Here is an 18,011-nt window from a genome sequence, read left to right on the forward strand (position 1 = left end):
GTCTAGATAGTAGCTCACATTAGTCCAGACCAGACTATGTGCGTTTTTACACAGAGATTCAGCCGTGATCACAGATAGAAGAGCCCTTGATATCTTGCGATTGCACCGTCTATTAATAACTTTTAGTTTGCGGTATTTCTGTCTAGATGACCTTATTTGGAGTGTTGATGGAGCAGCTACAATGTTAGCATAGCCTAGCTCCCATCAATCCAAATCCATTCAGAAAACATGCATTTTGCTTGTCGTCTTGTAGACAAACCTAACAAAGCATCACTTCAGACATTTTACATCACCATCATCATGTATTATTTCAGCATCATTATTTGTATCTGTTGATTGCAGTTAAATCACAGCTAAATAGTAGATTTTGGGCGACGTGTAATTTGATAGATACAGTGAATACAGTTCACCAAGCAGGTAAAATTCACCAAGCAACTCTGGTTGATGTCAAGAACTCAGACAGGATGGTTTTTGGTTTCCCGGTGTATCTGGGACTTCACATGTACAAAGCAGCAATAGTGGTTATTTCAGCCAGGATGGATAAACCTGGTTGGAGTAAGAACATGGAAGTAAGCCCCCATCGCAAATACATACAAACGAAGCAGCGGTCAAACTTGAGTAAGGCGAACATTTCCTTTGAGTTTGGTGTGAACGCACCCGGTAACTAACAGACACAAGTGCAAAGTGCATTTCTAAAATGTTGGTAAAAATCAAATGTCTGGAAGGTGTTTGTAAAAAATTTCCCCTTCTATCTATCAGTTTATCAGACATTTACTGGCTACATTAGGGATTTTATTGTCCATGCTTTTATCGAAATACACCATTGATCATTTTTAATACATGTCAGAACATGTGCATATATGTAAATGCAAATGATGATGTTTTAAATGGTTAATTATAGGCAGCACCAATGATATTTATCCAGTATTTTAATAAAATCTTTACATATTGGTAGTGAGGCAGTGTTATCGCTGTTCCTCCAGTAATGAGTGCTGCTTGCTAATCCCAGCAGGTTAGCGGTGTTCACCAAGGTAACATGAGGCCTCCAACCATCCTAATCCCTTTTAATTACCTCCTGCCCACCACAGACCTGCATAATAACCCAGCGCTCCTTATCAATATGGCTGCTACTACCCTCAAAGCTCTGTATGATACTACGCCGTCATTGTAATACACTGTTCTGTGTATAAACCAGACACACATCAATCGTCCAGTCAGTGCTACATGACCCATTCCCATCTGTTCTAGTGTTAATAGTGACTTGGATACGATTCCCAGGCTAAATATCTTGATACCGAGATGATTACATCTAAAACATCAAGAAATGTAATGGAATGAGTCTTTTATTATTTAAAACAATTAAAATGTTATGTATTTTTATTTCAAAATATGCGTTTAATCAAAAGTTTTTGTAAAACAGCGCCCTCGTCGGCCCATCCGTAGCTGTTCAGGTGGAGAGTGGTACTACAGCAGGGAGATGGAGAGAGGCTTCCAGAACAAACACTAAATGATAATATATTCAGATGAAGTTCTGTTAGAAGTTGATGAGGGAAAGCTGCTAAAACCAGCAAGGCATCACAGTAACGGTAGAAATCTTTGTGATGTGTTGAAATCGTGTTTGTGAAGAGAAGGTCACTCTTACCTTCGGACTGTTTTCTTTTCTGTCCACTTCACGTTACTGAGAACCAGATTCAGAAAAGATGCTGTGTCTAATTTCATCGGTAGATTTGGTTGGAAATTAGAGCCGTGCTATGATTTTAACCTTAATCTTAACCTAACTTTCAACCAAGTCATCACCAAAAATGTAAGGATTTACATTATGATGGGACGTTGTTCCCCAAAAGGAAGACCCCACAGTGTGATTTATGTCCTCACGACATGAGTAATACACGCCCAACGATACATGTCCACAGGATGACACGCTGACACTCAGCAGCCAAACCATCACTGTGCACACATGCATGTACACACCACTACACACACCCTGTCACCAGCCACACACACACACACACACACACACACACAGACAGCACAAAGGCTTATCAATGTGGACGCTTCAGCAGCCACTGGGCCATCCAGGCCTCTTTGACGAGCCAACACAATAAAACAATCAGTCCGCCATTAACGGAATGACTAACGCAATTAACTGATGAGTGTGTGTTTGTGTGTGTGTGTGTGTGTGTGTGTGGTTGGGAGAGAGTGTGTGTAGGGGGGGTGGGGGAAGGTGCCAAACAGCTGTTAGCTGAGACTAGAACAGTGTTAATCATATTGTTCCAGGACTTCTGGATCGGTACCATTTTGTTTTAAAGCCATGAGGCATGTTTTAAAGATGAAATCCATGATTGGAGACGTACTTTGATGTGATGTAATGTTTTAGATGCTGATGTACTTAACATACAAACTTAAAAATGTAAATGATGAGAGAAAGAAAGAAAGAAACTATTGCAAATTTCCCTGACGTTAGGGCTACCTGGTTCAGACTACATGATTCTATCCCAATGGCCACCTCTCTGCATAAAGGGGGAATGTGAGTGTGAATGGTTGCTTGTCTCTATATGTTAGCCCTGTGATAGACTGGCGACCTGTCCAGGTGTACCCTGCCTTCGCCCCAATGTCAGCTGGGATCGGCTCCAGCCCCCCGCGACCCTGAATACAGGATAAGCAGTAGACGATGGATGGATTGAAGTAATAACAGTGAAAGGGTGAGTGAGAGTAAAGCCGTCATCAAGCCGTACGACATTGATAAGGATTTTTTTTTACCAACAAAAAGAAGGGCGTCTACTTAACATGAAGCCCTGCTGGGAATAAAATAAGGGCCTAGAGTGTTTTTCTATACTTCATCATTAGGTGGATTAATTGTTGCGTTCTCTGATGATACATCTCCAGGTAGGCTATACTCACTTAGAAGGAAAATAAATTAAACCTGCAGGTGAGCTGATCTTAACTGATATGTCACATTATTAATAAATGCTTATTTGGTGGAAACGGTCCATAACTTTGGGGAAGAATTCAACAGTACCTTTACCCAAAGATGGAAAATCTGATTTTGAAGCTTGTTATGAGGCTGACAGTGCTTATCAAGAGCATTCAGAAGTTTCTAATCAATTTCTTTTTTTATTTTCCACTGCTCTCCGTCTGTGTGAAAAAGTTTACATTAGCTATTCATTTTCAAAATGGGTGCTTATTTGGAAAGAAAAAAATATATTATAGTATGTGGAGTCCCACATGGGAGTAGCTTGGGTCCACTTTTATTTCCTGTTCCTGCAGGGCAGGTTATTTGTATTGCACCTCTCAAGGAAATTCAAACTAAAACACATAGAAGGGAAATGCATTGCAAAGGATTTGAAAGCGAAAAATGTAAGAAAAAAAAGCAAAGAATAAACTAGATATAAGTGAGTAAATAGTGCAACATAAGCATAATTTAATTTAATAAACGGTAGTAAAAGCAGAGTAGTTGAGAGAAAGAGTCACAAGTTACAAAATGAAAATCTACTGATTTGTGTACATGGACACAAATTGACAATTTTTTGTGTCATTCAGCATGACTTTCACACTAATACATAATGCATATATTTGTTTGTTTTTCCCTCTGTTATACGAAATGTTTTTGAAAAACAGATCATCATGGCTCACTAGGCCGAAGTCATTCTGTGTTTCGGGGTTGTGCCCTAAATCACTTACTTTGCAACATTGTGAGCTTGATGTGCAAAGGGTCATATGCAAGGAGCATGCATGAGGGCACCGTACCTGCTCATCCAATAGGGAGGAGCCACCTCAGCAGACAGCCTGCCTGGTTGGATATCATCGAAGAATAAAGGGGGAAAAAGAAAGGTGGAACCCAACACTGATGTTCTCTTCTATCCAGCCTAATTGATTTTTAAAAAGACTATTGTTGATATCAAATGAGCGAATCGCAGCAGAGCTATTGATTTTTTGACACCGCACAACAGGAAATCTTTATCTGCGTGCTACTCCGACCCCGCACTAATAGGTGGGGTTTAACCTCTGCTGAATGACAAATCCCAAACGCATCCAGTTGCACATCTCTCTCTAGTCCTCATGGGAGACACAGAACAAATACTGTAGTTCTTTTAGTTTCAGAGAAGCTGTGTGCTGTTTACACATGAATCTGGTGTCAAATCCAATTATACCTGCTCATTATACGTCTTTTATATAAAACTACTGACATGGTATACACACATATAATCAATAATGCAGAGTCGAGGAGTGTTCACACCAATGCAAAGTGAATTTTCACCTCCTGTTACTCACACAAGTTTGACTGCGGGATTTGTATTTATTTGTTTCGCTCGTGCTCGACGCACCGGAGAAGAGGTGGAGCTATCGCTGCTTTGTACATGTTGTGAATCCCAGATACGCCAGTTAACCAAACACCGTCCTGTCTGAGGTCATAACATCATCCATAGGTGCTCATGAATTACACCAAGCTGCATTCACTGGATCTAGTAAGACACACGTCAGCTGGTTTACTACAGCTGGATGAACGCAAAATAAACTATTTAGCTGTGATTTAACAGCAGTAAACGGATCAAAAGGATGCTGAAATAACTCCATAATGATGGTGATTTGTAAAAAGTTGAAAATACCTCATAACATGAAACAATTAATGTGGTGCTATCCTGCTGATTTATAGTTGATTGAGAATCAGAAACTGATTAATGTATCACCTATGTTTCTTTATTTGGTAAAAGTGAAAATTTGCATTTCAAGCTTTCTCCCCAGCTTTCCACATCAATGACAGTTCACATCATTTATAATGCTGGTTGATAAAAGGCCTCAATCTTACAACAACCAAGACCTGATTGTGCCTCCTTTTCCCGTCTCTCTCTCACACCATGATCTTCCATACAGCACCCCTGGGTCCCTCGAGTCCGGCTGGCTCGGCTCAGCGGCAGATAGACATTTCTGGGATAGGCATCTACTGCTCAGGACCACGCAATCATTTCCATTTTACCCTCTGTTGCACAGGCAAGATAAGACACCTGCGTCGCCCTGCTAATCAGATGAGCTTCAACAGAACTTTATCATTGACATTTACCACTGTTTACCCAACTAATTTCTCTTAACTGCACTGCTGAACTTTTATCTACAAAATACATACACCACCAGAAAAGAGCAAGAAGCAAACATGCAAATTCACAAATATGTGAAGAAAGATAAAATGACGGGGAGAAGACTAAAAGCATTTTTTCTCTGTGCGGAGGACCAAGGGGGTGAAAACAGAACAAGTGACAGGGCTACTGTTGATGAGATGAGCCCCCCTCCTCCTCCTCCTCCTCCTCCTCCTCCTCACCGAACACAAACACATGCAAAGAATGCTGACATTCACATGCAAAATCTTCATTTTGGACTTCAATCACCTGACTGCTGGTGGGGAGTTTTATTTATTGCTGATAAAAAAGGTGCCACTGTATGAATGTGCGTGAGAAAGCGAGTCCGGCGTTATCCAGCCAGTCACAAGACGGATGGAAGGAAGCGGTGTGCATCGACGCGCTGTTTTAAAACCATGTTGGTGTGAGAGGAGCATCTAAATGTTGAATCACGTGATGAGCATTGTCCCAAGAGGATTCACTCATTCCATGTTAATGACTTCACGCATAGCCATGAATAGCTGTTCCTGCTGCCATAGACTACTGTTAATACTATTGCTTCTGTTAATACCACCACTACTGTTAATGCTACTACTACTATACTACCAACACCAAATGCAGTTGGAACCCAAGGACCTGGGCTGCACCAGATTTCTGCCTAAAAGCCTATTAAGGCAGGTTTTCTCTCCACTGTCGCTGTAACGCCCCTGGGTGATGTTGGGACTTTGAAAATGTATTAACTCTGGAAATTTTGAGCGTATTCTAGTCCTGCTCAATGTGTTAAGTGTCCTGAGATGACTTCTGTTGTGATATGACACTATAAATAAAACTGAATTGATTTGAATGGCTGGAAGTGTGGTTAACCACAAGGGCCCCCGCCGGCCCACTGGGCCCCTTTTAACTCCCCATTAGCCCCACTCTGTGTGTAATGAATACACTTTATGAATGTCCCAAACTACGTTTTCCTTCCCGAGTTTCTGACACCTGAACATCCCATTCGCTGATAGTACTGATGTAACCAATAACAATCTCCTCTAACAACTGCATTCATTAAAGTTTTCCAAAATACAATTTTAACACATCATGACAGCGTTTTAATTTAGCAGGAATTTAGAGATTCTTTAATTCTTAAACTTTCTTTTTACGTATAACTAATGTATTTACTTTTTTTTTTTAACAAAATCGGGATGACATTAGGCTACACAACCTACTCTCTATACAACACAGTCATGAAATAGTCATGGAATTCAAATTTACTCATTTCTTGTACATACAACAGAAATAATACTTTTTTGTGTTGCTTAGAACAACATTCTTGTCTGCGCTACATTTTTATTTCTGTCATTCGGGGCAATGTTATGCTACAAGTTTATACAACTCAACCAGCTAATTCCTTTAATGTTTCACTTCCATTAAATAATGTGAACAAAGTTGTCAGTCCGACTACATCAGTGTTGTTTCCTACAGTGTGATCAGAGTGTGTGAATGTTAAATGTTAGTCTGTCTCTCTCTACGCTGCGTAACGTTACTACTCCACCGATGGTCTTTACTGGAAAACCAGTCCAACACATGACGCAAGTATATAGAAGAGGCCCACTACAGCTGTAGCTATGGAAACCGCCCATCTAACCATCTGTCCCACACATTGAACAAGCAGGACGACGTTGAACGCACCTAAAGGAAGTGAAGACGTTATTCTCCATCTTTATGTTTAGAAACCAGTCAGAAACCCCAACATCCAGTTTCAAAGTAAAACCCTGATTTAGTCGAGGAGAACGAGCGATTCTAATGTGAAGCTGTATGTCTGGGAGGAAAATAAAATCTAAGTGCAAGAGTGTGTGAGAGGGCGCGCACACCACGAGCACAGCTGCTCCCTCGTTCCCTCTCCCAGCTCCCCTCTCTCTCCTCCGCTGTAGCCTGTCACAAATTGAAAGTGGAGACCTTCCAGAAACTATCCCTGATAATCACACATAAATTAATTAGAAAATGTTTCTTGACATTCTCTGTGCAGAGACAGGGGGAGAGGAAAAAAGACTGAGGCAAAGCCACAAAATTAATTGTACGGTATGTGACTCCGATAATTAATTCAATCATTAATTCATGTCTGCTTTAACAACTCCTTCTGGCTCCCGCGCAAAAAAAGGACATTTCAATCAGGCCGGTATCGGCAGCGTGGACTCGGGAAGGAGACGTGGAAAAGTTAAAGAGTGATAGGCTTGCTCGACACACTCAGGGTCATTTAGAGGTTCATCAATTAAACAGACAAGAGCAAGAAGAGAGCGGTGGGGACGTGAACAAGCAGGAGGGTTCGGGTTATGAGAAGACTTTCACACTCGTTTTCACGACGTATCGATTAGTATTACTTTGTCTTAAAGCAATAGAATTAATAATACAGCTTGTATACAGGCTCACGACAGTTTGTGAAAGAGTCAGAACATTGAAATCTAATGCTTAGTGTACATGGACACAAATTTTCCATTTTTTCCATTGTCCTCAGCTCGACTTTGAGACTAATAAGGACGTTTTTGTCTGCACAGCACGACAGGTCACTGTGTGAAGGGAAACTGCAAGACTTTCATTGCTCAGTGTGAACTATGTTCCTGCTGTGTGTGTGACAAATAAAAATCTTAAAAACTTGAAGAATGACAATGTTATGCAACAAAACAAATATTAGGTTTAGACAACAAAACCTTGTCTAAGGACCTTAGATAGGCACATGGATGTGTTTAATTCATGTGTCCACCATGAAATAAGATCCAAATTGTCTTTACATTGTTTTAATGACAGACACAAACAAACCCCATATCGTTGAAGTTTATAGTTTTATACTTCTTCCTACACACCACCTGAAACACTATCGTTTCCACTGATCACCCGTTTAAATACTTCTGGTTCGTTTTAAATGCTGAAAGCTCCATTTAGAAACCAAGTTCCTGGATAGACAAATGGAAAAAAACCATGTGGATTATTATAGAGCGGTAATAGTCTTTTTCTCATGCTGCTGTAGACACACAAACTCCCTTGACTCATGGGAAAACAAGAGATTGTTGTCTAATAAAGGAAGGAAACCGGTGGGTGAGAGATACTGTAGAGGACACAGAGAGAAAAAGACAGAACATGATAAGAAAGAGATATGAAGATGGGGAAAATGTAGGAGACACGAGTGTGTTCATGTGCTGGTTATGTCTTGTTGAAGTTCTGTCCAACAGAAAAATGACAAAACCATGAGATTGTGTTGCTGCTAACTGCCACAATGGATCAATCTGGGGTCAGGAGTTGAATTTATTATTTAGATTTAGAGGATTACAGCAGTTCATGTCCTGCTTTAATATTAATTTTAATTCATTTGTTGACTCCATCCTTCTCGTCAGCCATGCTAGCTAAACCTGGACCTGGACTTTATGTGTTGACTAATGCAAAGTACCGCGAGTGATTAAAGGTGTTCACGGCAGGGTGATGCGTCATACTTTTCTAGTATAGTAAGTCTGCAACTCTGGAGGTCACAGTGACCTTTGGCCACCAAAATCGAATCGGTTTATCCACCAGTCCAAAAAGATGTTTATGCAAATTTGAAGAAATTCCCTCGAGGCTCCATGAGATATCACGCTCACTAGAATGTGAAAGCACAATGCCTCGGGCCACAGCTATCTGATGCATAATAATCCTATGATACTTGTCAGCATTGTATTTACACCTCATGGTTTATAGTCATTTATAATGGTAATCCATCACATCGTCGTAATATGTCCTGTAGTAGCTACTTTATTCCTCTCTTGTATCAGCCGGTATCAGTATGATGATATACAGACAGTGAGTCCTGTCCAGAGGCTCTCCACATAATGAGGGCAGTAGGGGGAATATTCACACACCCACATCAGGATTGCAGTGTCCAGGCTGGTAGTTTGCCAGTTTACCTATGGCAATTACAAAAAATAAATATAAATCAATTCTGCAGGATGAAGTTTAAAACAATGAAGCAGGAATATGAGAAGAGGAACAAGGACGACACACAGATGTTTTCCAGTGTTGAAGCAGATTAATTCACCTTTGTCTATTTCATCTGTTGACAGTTATTTACCACTGTGTACTGGTCCCGATCTTGATTATACTGGAAAATAACGGAACTGGCCTTAATCCACCCTCATGCTTCTGATTGCTGTGATCATAGACTGTCTATAAGAAGTGGGCGTCTTCATGGTGACTTCCCTGTTGGTTTGTGGACTACGGTTTTGAAGCCTCGAGTTCAGCATTTTGGCCATAACCATCTTGAAGTATTGCAACCAGTGAAGGAAGTGACCATATTTGAACTGTGGAGGAGCGACAGGTGGATCTGATGAACACAAACGGCAGAGCGACACCCCGAGCAGCAACCTTACTGGATCTGGATCCATCTGGCTTATGATGTGAAGCTGCTAACAATGTTAGCTTCATATTTCAAGATCAACTTTACAACGAAGTGTTTAAGTCATCTGAGCAGGGACGCCATGGTAGAAACAATGTCATGTCAATGTCAAGGTAGCCCAGCTCTTATAGCAGCCACTGCTTTATGGTCTGTTTGAATTTAAATGGACCATAATGTATCAGGTAAGAAGTAGCATCATTTTCACAATCGGAGGAGTCGCCCCCTGATGGCCAGCCGAGTGAATGACAGTTTAAAGCACTTCAGCCTTGGCCTTACTCTTGAGAACCGGAGGGTGTTACCTGGGATTGACTCACATTTGGAACCTCAAGTGGCCATTTGATGAAGTGCAGTTGTTGGCACTTCTGCGTGGCTACTTGGTGCTAGCAAAGGAAGTCTTTCCTCATCTGAGACAGATGGATCCATTTAGTCTGACATTCCTGCTTACTGCTGAACCACATACAAAAGTTTTCTCAACCATGTGTTCATGGGACAAAAACAAGCTTCCACTGAGTTAATTCCCAACTGCCGAGTTTACTCTGCGGTATCAGAGCATCACTGACAACACAAGCCCTCTGGACAGGTACCCACCAATCATCATGCCAAAGCATTTTGACTGACAGGTGGAATTGACAGGGAGCTTGCAGGGACACCCTCCTCCTGAGAGACACGGCCGTCTGCTGGGTGGAGATATGGAGGAAGGCTGCAGAGAAGACCGTGAGAGTGAGCATGTCTAAGTGTGCAAGCAACGGGTGGATGTGGGTCAGCCCTGCTCTAAAGAAGCTCACACTAATAATGGGTTGGATGGGCCTCACGCAAGAAGCAGTCATACAAACAGTGTTGTGATTTATTCAATAATTTTCTTGTATATAGAATTATTATTTTATGCCATGTTCAAACCAAACACATATAGACACAATTTTTCGCTAGCGCTAGACGTTTCATCAAACACTGCCGAAATAACCACTATTGCTGCTTTGTACGTTTTGTGGATGAATCCAAAACAAACTATTTAGCTGTTAGTTTTATTGTCTCCCAAGATGTTGGACTTCTGATGTATATTACATTAAGTATATTTAGTTGGCTAATGTTAATTAGGATTATATTTATTTTGGGAATAAATGTTTGGTTGTTTGTTTGTTATTTGTAGTTTATGTACTAGTGTTATTGTTAGTCCCCTTTGTTTGTCGTATAGGTGGTCAGTTGTATTTTTGAGTTAGTTATGTTTAGAGATTAAGTTCGGTCTCTTTGTTTGTTTATCTTCTGTTTGTTGAAATGATAATTTTTTGGTAAAATAAAAACCTGTGTTACTCTTCTTGCCTAACTGCTTGGCCCCTCACAATTACAATAAAGAATAAATAAAGTTCTTCTAAAATGCTTGTTTTCTGAATGGAGTCCGGATTGATTGGTGCTAGGCTATGCTAACATTGTAGCATCTCCATCAACACTCCAAATAAGGTCATCTAGACATAAATACGGCAGCGAGGAGCATTTGATGATACAAATACATTCATGCAGAGGTCCATCATTGTCTGGCGAAGCATTGAGCCTTTTCTACACCAAACTCAAAAACCTGTTATGCTTCGTACTTTAGTCATTTCTTCATATCATATCTCCCTCATCATTCTCTCTCTTAACCTTAGCCACTTCCTATTCTTTCACCTCTAATTTGACTATCAGGAAAGCACCTTCTAAAATCTCTCTCTCATTGATCCTTAAACCTTCACCCCTATTTTACCCTTCATTAGTTATCTCTGCACTCTAAACTCAATATTGTATTTCTTTATTCAAAACCACTTCTCTTGGTCTTCGTCTTTCTCTAACCTTCGGCTCACCTGCCCCTTTATTCTTTCTCCCCTTCCCTCCCACCGTTCTGGTTCTGTCCTCCTTCACTCTCTTTAATCTCACCTCGATGCCACAGCTAACCGTCTCTGCTACTGGTTTGCCACACAACGCGCACAGAACTGCAACCCATATTTAAGTGTTGACACCGATTCAAGATTTCATTCAAATGCAACCTCCTCCATTGGTTCATGTCTGGTTCAGACTACACCTGCTGGTTTGGGGACTACGGTTCTGGAGTCTTGAGTTCGATATTTTGGCCATCATCTTGGATTTCTGCAACCAGTGAAGGGAAATTACCGTATTTGAGCTGTAGTCTGAACCAAGTGTAAGTTAGGTTTTGAATTAAGGATACCTTGTAAAAGTCTTGAGCGACACAAAATCTACAGTAGTTGTTGAGAAAAAATAAGAGAAAAAAGTCTGTGGTCCGGTTTTTCCTGGAATGGATAGAAAGTATTGGAGGTCCTGGATTTGTATGAATAGCTCCACAAAGAGATGAGCAAACAGTGCAGAAAAGTGGGAGCTTTTACACAAACATCTTATCCTTCGGTTGCTTCATTCAGCCACCCATGACTAGATGGATCAAACAGAGAAACAAAGGTCTTATCACACGTGGACAATGCGATGAGGGTGCACCTTGTGCTGTTGGGGGGGGGGGGGGGCAGTATGCAAATGTGACACAGCCAACATCTCTCATTCCTCAACCCAAATAAATTAGTCTCCCAGCGGTGATAGCGTGCCTTCATGCCCCATTATAATTAACTACTGTATGATAACCCGACACCCACCCACTACACACACACACACTCACACACACACTCACACACAGCGCCTGGTAAATAATAATACGCATTATTATGCCTGCCATTACTATGCTTTATTTGAGGTAATTTAAATAACTCTGCTGAGGAGGATAAGGAGCGAGGAGTGCTGGGCAAGCAGGAAAACGCTCGCCTCGCTCGGCTGACTTCCTGGGGCCCCCAGAGGACTCAGCAGGTGTGATTGGACCTCCTTTCCCATTCATGTCGCCACACAATAGTTGGCTGGAAAGAGGATGGACCTGTACGGTTCCTTGGGGTGGAATTCTCCAGGGGTAACTGCAGCATAGTATCGTGATACTTCACGACTGAAGGATTGTGATAATATTGTTAATTGACTGAAGTAGTAAATGTTCACAAATTCAGAGCACAGGGACATTTAGGAAGCCAGCCAAACTACTACTACTTAATATTATTTATTTACCCTATCTGCAAATTGATGCCATGATTAATTGATTGATTGTTTGGTCTACATTATGCCAAACCAGAGATGAAAGGAAAACTTTCTCAAATTAAAATTCACAAAGCCCAATTTTTCAAAAATCTAAGAATGAAAAAAATGTGAACCATACAGAAAAGGCAAGAAATCCAGCTGAGAAGCTGAGAGTATGAAAAGTCAAGGTTATTTTTCTTTAAAATAGTAGCAGATTAATTTTCTGTCCACTGAGTGACTTATTAAGCAATTTTAAACAAAATAATATAAAACGGGAACGTGTAATCACACACTCCCCTATCATCCCAAACACCATTGAACCTTTTCTTGTAGCTTTGAAGGCTTTTCCTCCATGAAGTAAGTTGGATACTAACAAATTGACATTCATAAATTGGTGGATTTTTCCATTGATTTGTCCACGGCCTTCGGCCACTGACAATAGATTCAAACACAGTAGTGGAAGGAAAGGATGTGTGAGGACCGGCAGCCAGACAGCCAGCCTGCAAATGACAAGGGATTACTGTGACAACCATTTGCATATCAAGAATTTTAAGCAGTGAGGGGGGGGGGGTATCGAACCCTCCAGCCTGCAAGGTCATTCAAAAGATAGTTTTTTTTTCTTCTCTTCATAATTTATTTTGCATATCATGCAGTATGGACACACTGTAGATTAAAACGGTGGCTTTAGCATATCATACCATCCCTGATAGGAACCAGCTCCCACCTAGACTTGTCCTAGACACCATGCCACCATCACCCTCCTCAAACACACACACACACACACACACACACACACACACACACACACACACACACACACACACACACACGCACACGCACACGCACACACACGCACACGCACACGCACATGCACCATCTTGATTGTTTTAAGGCAAAATACACACTGGAAAAAAGAAACTGAAAATTGCTGAAACCCCTAATCCATTCCAAGTTTATCATCTCTTTAATTTTAATATTTTTTTTCCATATCAATGGAAGCCACAAAGCCAGTGCTTTGATAGCTGCTGTCGGCAGAAAATGGCAGAAAGAGAGAGAGAAACACAAAAAGAGTCGCATTGACTTTCATCTATGACTAAGGAATTTATTAGATAGACATATAAACAAGTCATTACACACTGACTGAGGAGACGAGTGTTAAATGTGTGGATTGAAAAATGTTGTGTCCAGTAATGAAATGTATTATCTTTAAGCAGAGGATGGATTAAAAATGTTCTGTTGTTGTTTTCTCAGTTTTATGTTAATATAAGGCTGTCTGAACAATAATGACTGTGACAAAGAATTATCTCAATAAATTATTTGAATAAATTAAGAGATTATTATGATAAGGTTGGAACACAAACCGTGCACAGAAAGGGAAATTAACATTTTCATATCTAGGAATTATTGTATTACAAACTAGAAATAATCATTATTTTACTTGAAATATAATTAATAGATTAATATTAAATTGATTTTAACTCTCTATAGCCATAAGACTGCAAGGGATTTATAAGTTAAAGATTTGTCCACAAAGCTATCGGCACACATAGAGTGGAGGAAAAGAGGAGAATATGTGATGGATGGAGGTGAAGATGGAGGATCTATGGAGAAACAGAATGGAAAAGTGGACAAAAGATGAAAAATGAACATACTGCATGACTGGAACACCAGCTAAATCTATGAGCTGACCGCTGCAGTGATGTCACAGAAAAGCAGAGAGAAAAAAGTATCATACTGTCACATAAAACATAATGGAGACAATTTTCTCATTGATCTGCTTAAGAAGAACTAATTTCCATCGAAGCTGAAACAGTTAATTGGGTCTGAAATGTGAGAATTTGATGGTTTTCGGTGTCAAAATTGGACTAGTGGTCAGATCAAATGAGATTTTTGAATAATCACATTGACATATTTCATATATTTGAAATATTTGGTAGACTAAAAGATAAATCAATTAATCGTGGAAATTGGGGATGAACACAGGTTTCTACAATTCAAAACTCGCAAAACTACTGTTATTTATGAATGCAAATAGTTGGAATTTGTATTATTGATTGTTTTTCAGGTTAATCAAATAAGTGATTAGTTTAAATTCCAATCAGGGTGAATTATTTGTCACCTGACAGCTCACATTATATATAAAGTAGCACATTTTAAACATTACGTTATCAAAATGGCCCCTAAACCTAACTCAGCACTGCAGTCATTAACTAGAGTGATGTTGGTCCTGCATGTGATGATAATAATAATAATAATAATAATAATAATAATAATAATAATAATAATAATAATAATAATAATAATAATAATAATAATAATTTTCAAGGACGACGAGTAGAAAGCAAACATTTATTTTAATACTTTGTCTATTTGCATCTGTAGATTTCTCCTGAATGTTACCATTATATGATGCCACATTTTAACATTTCAACGTAACATTTCAAATACAAAAAAATCATGTACAACATGTCATCAGCTGGGAATGTATCCGTTAATTCTTTTGCCTTTGACCAGCTGTGTCTCCCCTTAAAGCAACCAAAGGATATAAGATGAGAAGCTAGAAAGTAGTGATGGCAGGAGGAGAAGTGTCTAAAAGGCAAAAACAGAGAAACAAGTGGAATGTCAACACTCCCAGAGGAGATAAAACCCCTTTGATTTCCATCGGTTTATGTCTGATACATGGTGAACACTTTATATGAACACGAGCCACACTGTGACACGCAGGGAGAAGAAGAACAAGAACATGAAAAAACAAGAAGAAGAGAAACAAAAGAGAAGAAGAAGAAGAAGAAGAAGAAGAAGAAGAAGAAGAAGAAGAAGAAGAAGAAGATAGATAGAATAAAAAGAAGAAGACGGAATAAAAAGAGAAAAGGAGGGGGAGATGTATGCTGTTAGGGGCTGAAGGGTGGAGAGAAGGAAGGGAGGGAGGAGGGCTGTTAGTGGGGTTGTTAGTGGTGATGGAGAGACCAGAGGAGGAGAAGGTGGATGGATGGAGGGAGGGAGGGAGAGAGAGAGGGAGGGGAGGTGGAGGAGGGGGGACTTGACGATAAGAGAAAAATTCAGACCGGTCAAAGTTTCCTTTTTGCCAATCGTGCTCCTGATAAAGACAGCGCCTGCTCCGGAGCTGATAGAGGGGCTATCTCTCTCCCTTACTCTCTCTCCCCCCCTCCTCCCCCTCCATCCCTCCGCCTCGCTCACCGAGCAGTTAGTTTGTGAGGAGGGGAGGGAAAAACAAAAACCAACGGCCCTATCAGTGCAGCATCATGGTGCTACCATCAACCAGCAGTGTGCAGCAATTAATATCGCTTCAATTACTGTTAAAGGGACGAGGCTGGGACAGGACGATAATGAACACATCCTCTCTTCCAACCATTAGAATTAAAAGACACGTGCACGCACACACATAAACACACACATGCACAGACATACATAAAACGTGCGCAGCTTGAAAAGGAAATAATGCAAGATAGTGCGGTAATCTTCTTGCATTGTTTAACTCATTGAAGACAACAGACAGAGAGAAATAAATAACCAAACAAACCTTGATAAGAGAGGAAATAAATAATAAAATTATGGCGATTTACTTGTTATCTCCTCTTAGCCGTGTGTGTGTGTTTGTGTTACGACTTGAATAAATTTTCCCGCGGCCTGTCACATCCACATCTGCGACAGGAGAACAGTAGGACAACACAACGGACCCTGAAAGAGGCAACACAGACCCACTAACACAACCATGTCAGGCTGCTTATATCCACTTGAGAGCATATTAACTGTTGAAATGATTCTATGTTGGCTGGAGTATCCCAGAATCCCCAGGAGGACAGCCATCTTGTGTCCCCCACCGGACACTATTTCAGAATAAATTTGTACAGTAGTCAACGGTGAGAGACACATAATGTCCCTGTTAGACTTGTACCATGAATTACACATGTGATGTTATCCATTTAAAGGATCATTTTACACGTCAATAAAGTCTCATTTTGTGGCCTAAATGTTGAAGTATCAGACTGTGAAAACAAGTAATTCTAAAGACTTCACAGCCAACGGTGAGGTAAGTGGGATCTCTCTCTTTGTGTTGGGTACCAGGATGTAATGTTACTCACACTTACAACAGGTCTCTCTCATTCTTTCTCTTCTGATAAAGAGTCGCTCGATGAAACACATCAGGTAAGATAACTTAACATTAGTGATGGAACGTAGCTAAGTTAGCTAGCTAGCAAGACAAGCTAGCGGCTGTGTTGGTGATGTACGTTGTGTGAGACATATTTCACTGATGGTTTTACACTAAACTATGTGACATGACAACAAACAGACTTTCTGTACATGTACAATTATAATTTTAAACTGACATACTTTATCTATACTTTTTCTGAAACAAGGTCCCAAGGGGGACTCTGGAAGGGGCGGGACTTAGCCCCTCTATACTATTTCCCAAGTGTTTAGTTGGTGCTTTAATGACTCCTGTACATTAACCAGAGTGGAATCCTGAGGGAAATGTTCAGTCTGTAGAATTTGGGGATGAAAACAACCAAATCTGTAACAACTTCAGCATCTGGATGCAATACTGGTTATTGGCCGCTCAAATTTTAATTGGAAAATATCAGATGTATACAATACAAAAGGGATCAAAACATTATTTGTCTCTTCTTTACTTAGCCTCCCTATTCTGCAGCACACCGTAATGGTAACATGCAGTGCTTTTTACCTAGCTGCATGGACAGTACAGGTGTGGAGCTTGTGGTGGTGGATGGGGCCGAAGCAGGTTCAACTTCCATGCCTGTCGTTTGATTTTTTGGCCTCTCAACTTTCTTGTCACGACATGGAATAGTGATTCATGTACACGGACACAAACATTTTCCACTTTTTTCGTGTCATTCTTTCGTAAAGGACGAAGAAGTTGGAGACACTAAGAAAAGTAAGTTGCTTTCAAAACGCAAGTCGGAATACAAAAAGCATCATAGTTCAGGCCAAAGAATTAGCTGGATACTGCCATCGACTGCCTGCTGACTTCTCACTCACCATTAGTGATAACACAGCTGATTGCATCTTCGACCCCTCCATTGTCCACTCTGCCGCCACAGTGGGAGGATTAACAGTTGATTTTGAGTGTTGATGCAGCAGCTACTAACACAACTGACGCACAACGTGGTCAAACTTGCTTGATTAACGCGAGGAGAAAATTTGCTTTGTGTTACTCTTGTCCTACAAATGAAACTGTTTTTTTTGTTTTTTTTTTGTTTTTAAATGTCCAGCTAGTCAATGCAAACCACCAGTTCAACCCAACTGACTAACACTTGAGTCCAGAATCTAGCGTTTAAAGTTATGCCCAGTGTTAAGGACCAACCAGGAGCCCTTTTACTGGAGATAATCGAACGAATGGTATATGACTGAACCAGCATTAATATCAC

General features: G+C 40.4%; 1 protein-coding gene across 1 annotated transcript in view; it reads right to left on the minus strand.

The window, feature by feature from the left end:
• The window catches only part of zfpm1 (zinc finger protein, FOG family member 1), a 102,224-nt gene that overhangs the window by 28,767 nt on the left and 55,446 nt on the right, over positions 1–18,011 (minus strand). The window lies entirely within an intron of this gene.

Source organism: Eutrigla gurnardus (assembly GCF_963514095.1).
Source record: "Eutrigla gurnardus genome assembly, chromosome: 9".
In the NCBI taxonomy this organism is placed as follows: Eukaryota; Metazoa; Chordata; class Actinopteri; order Perciformes; family Triglidae; genus Eutrigla; species Eutrigla gurnardus.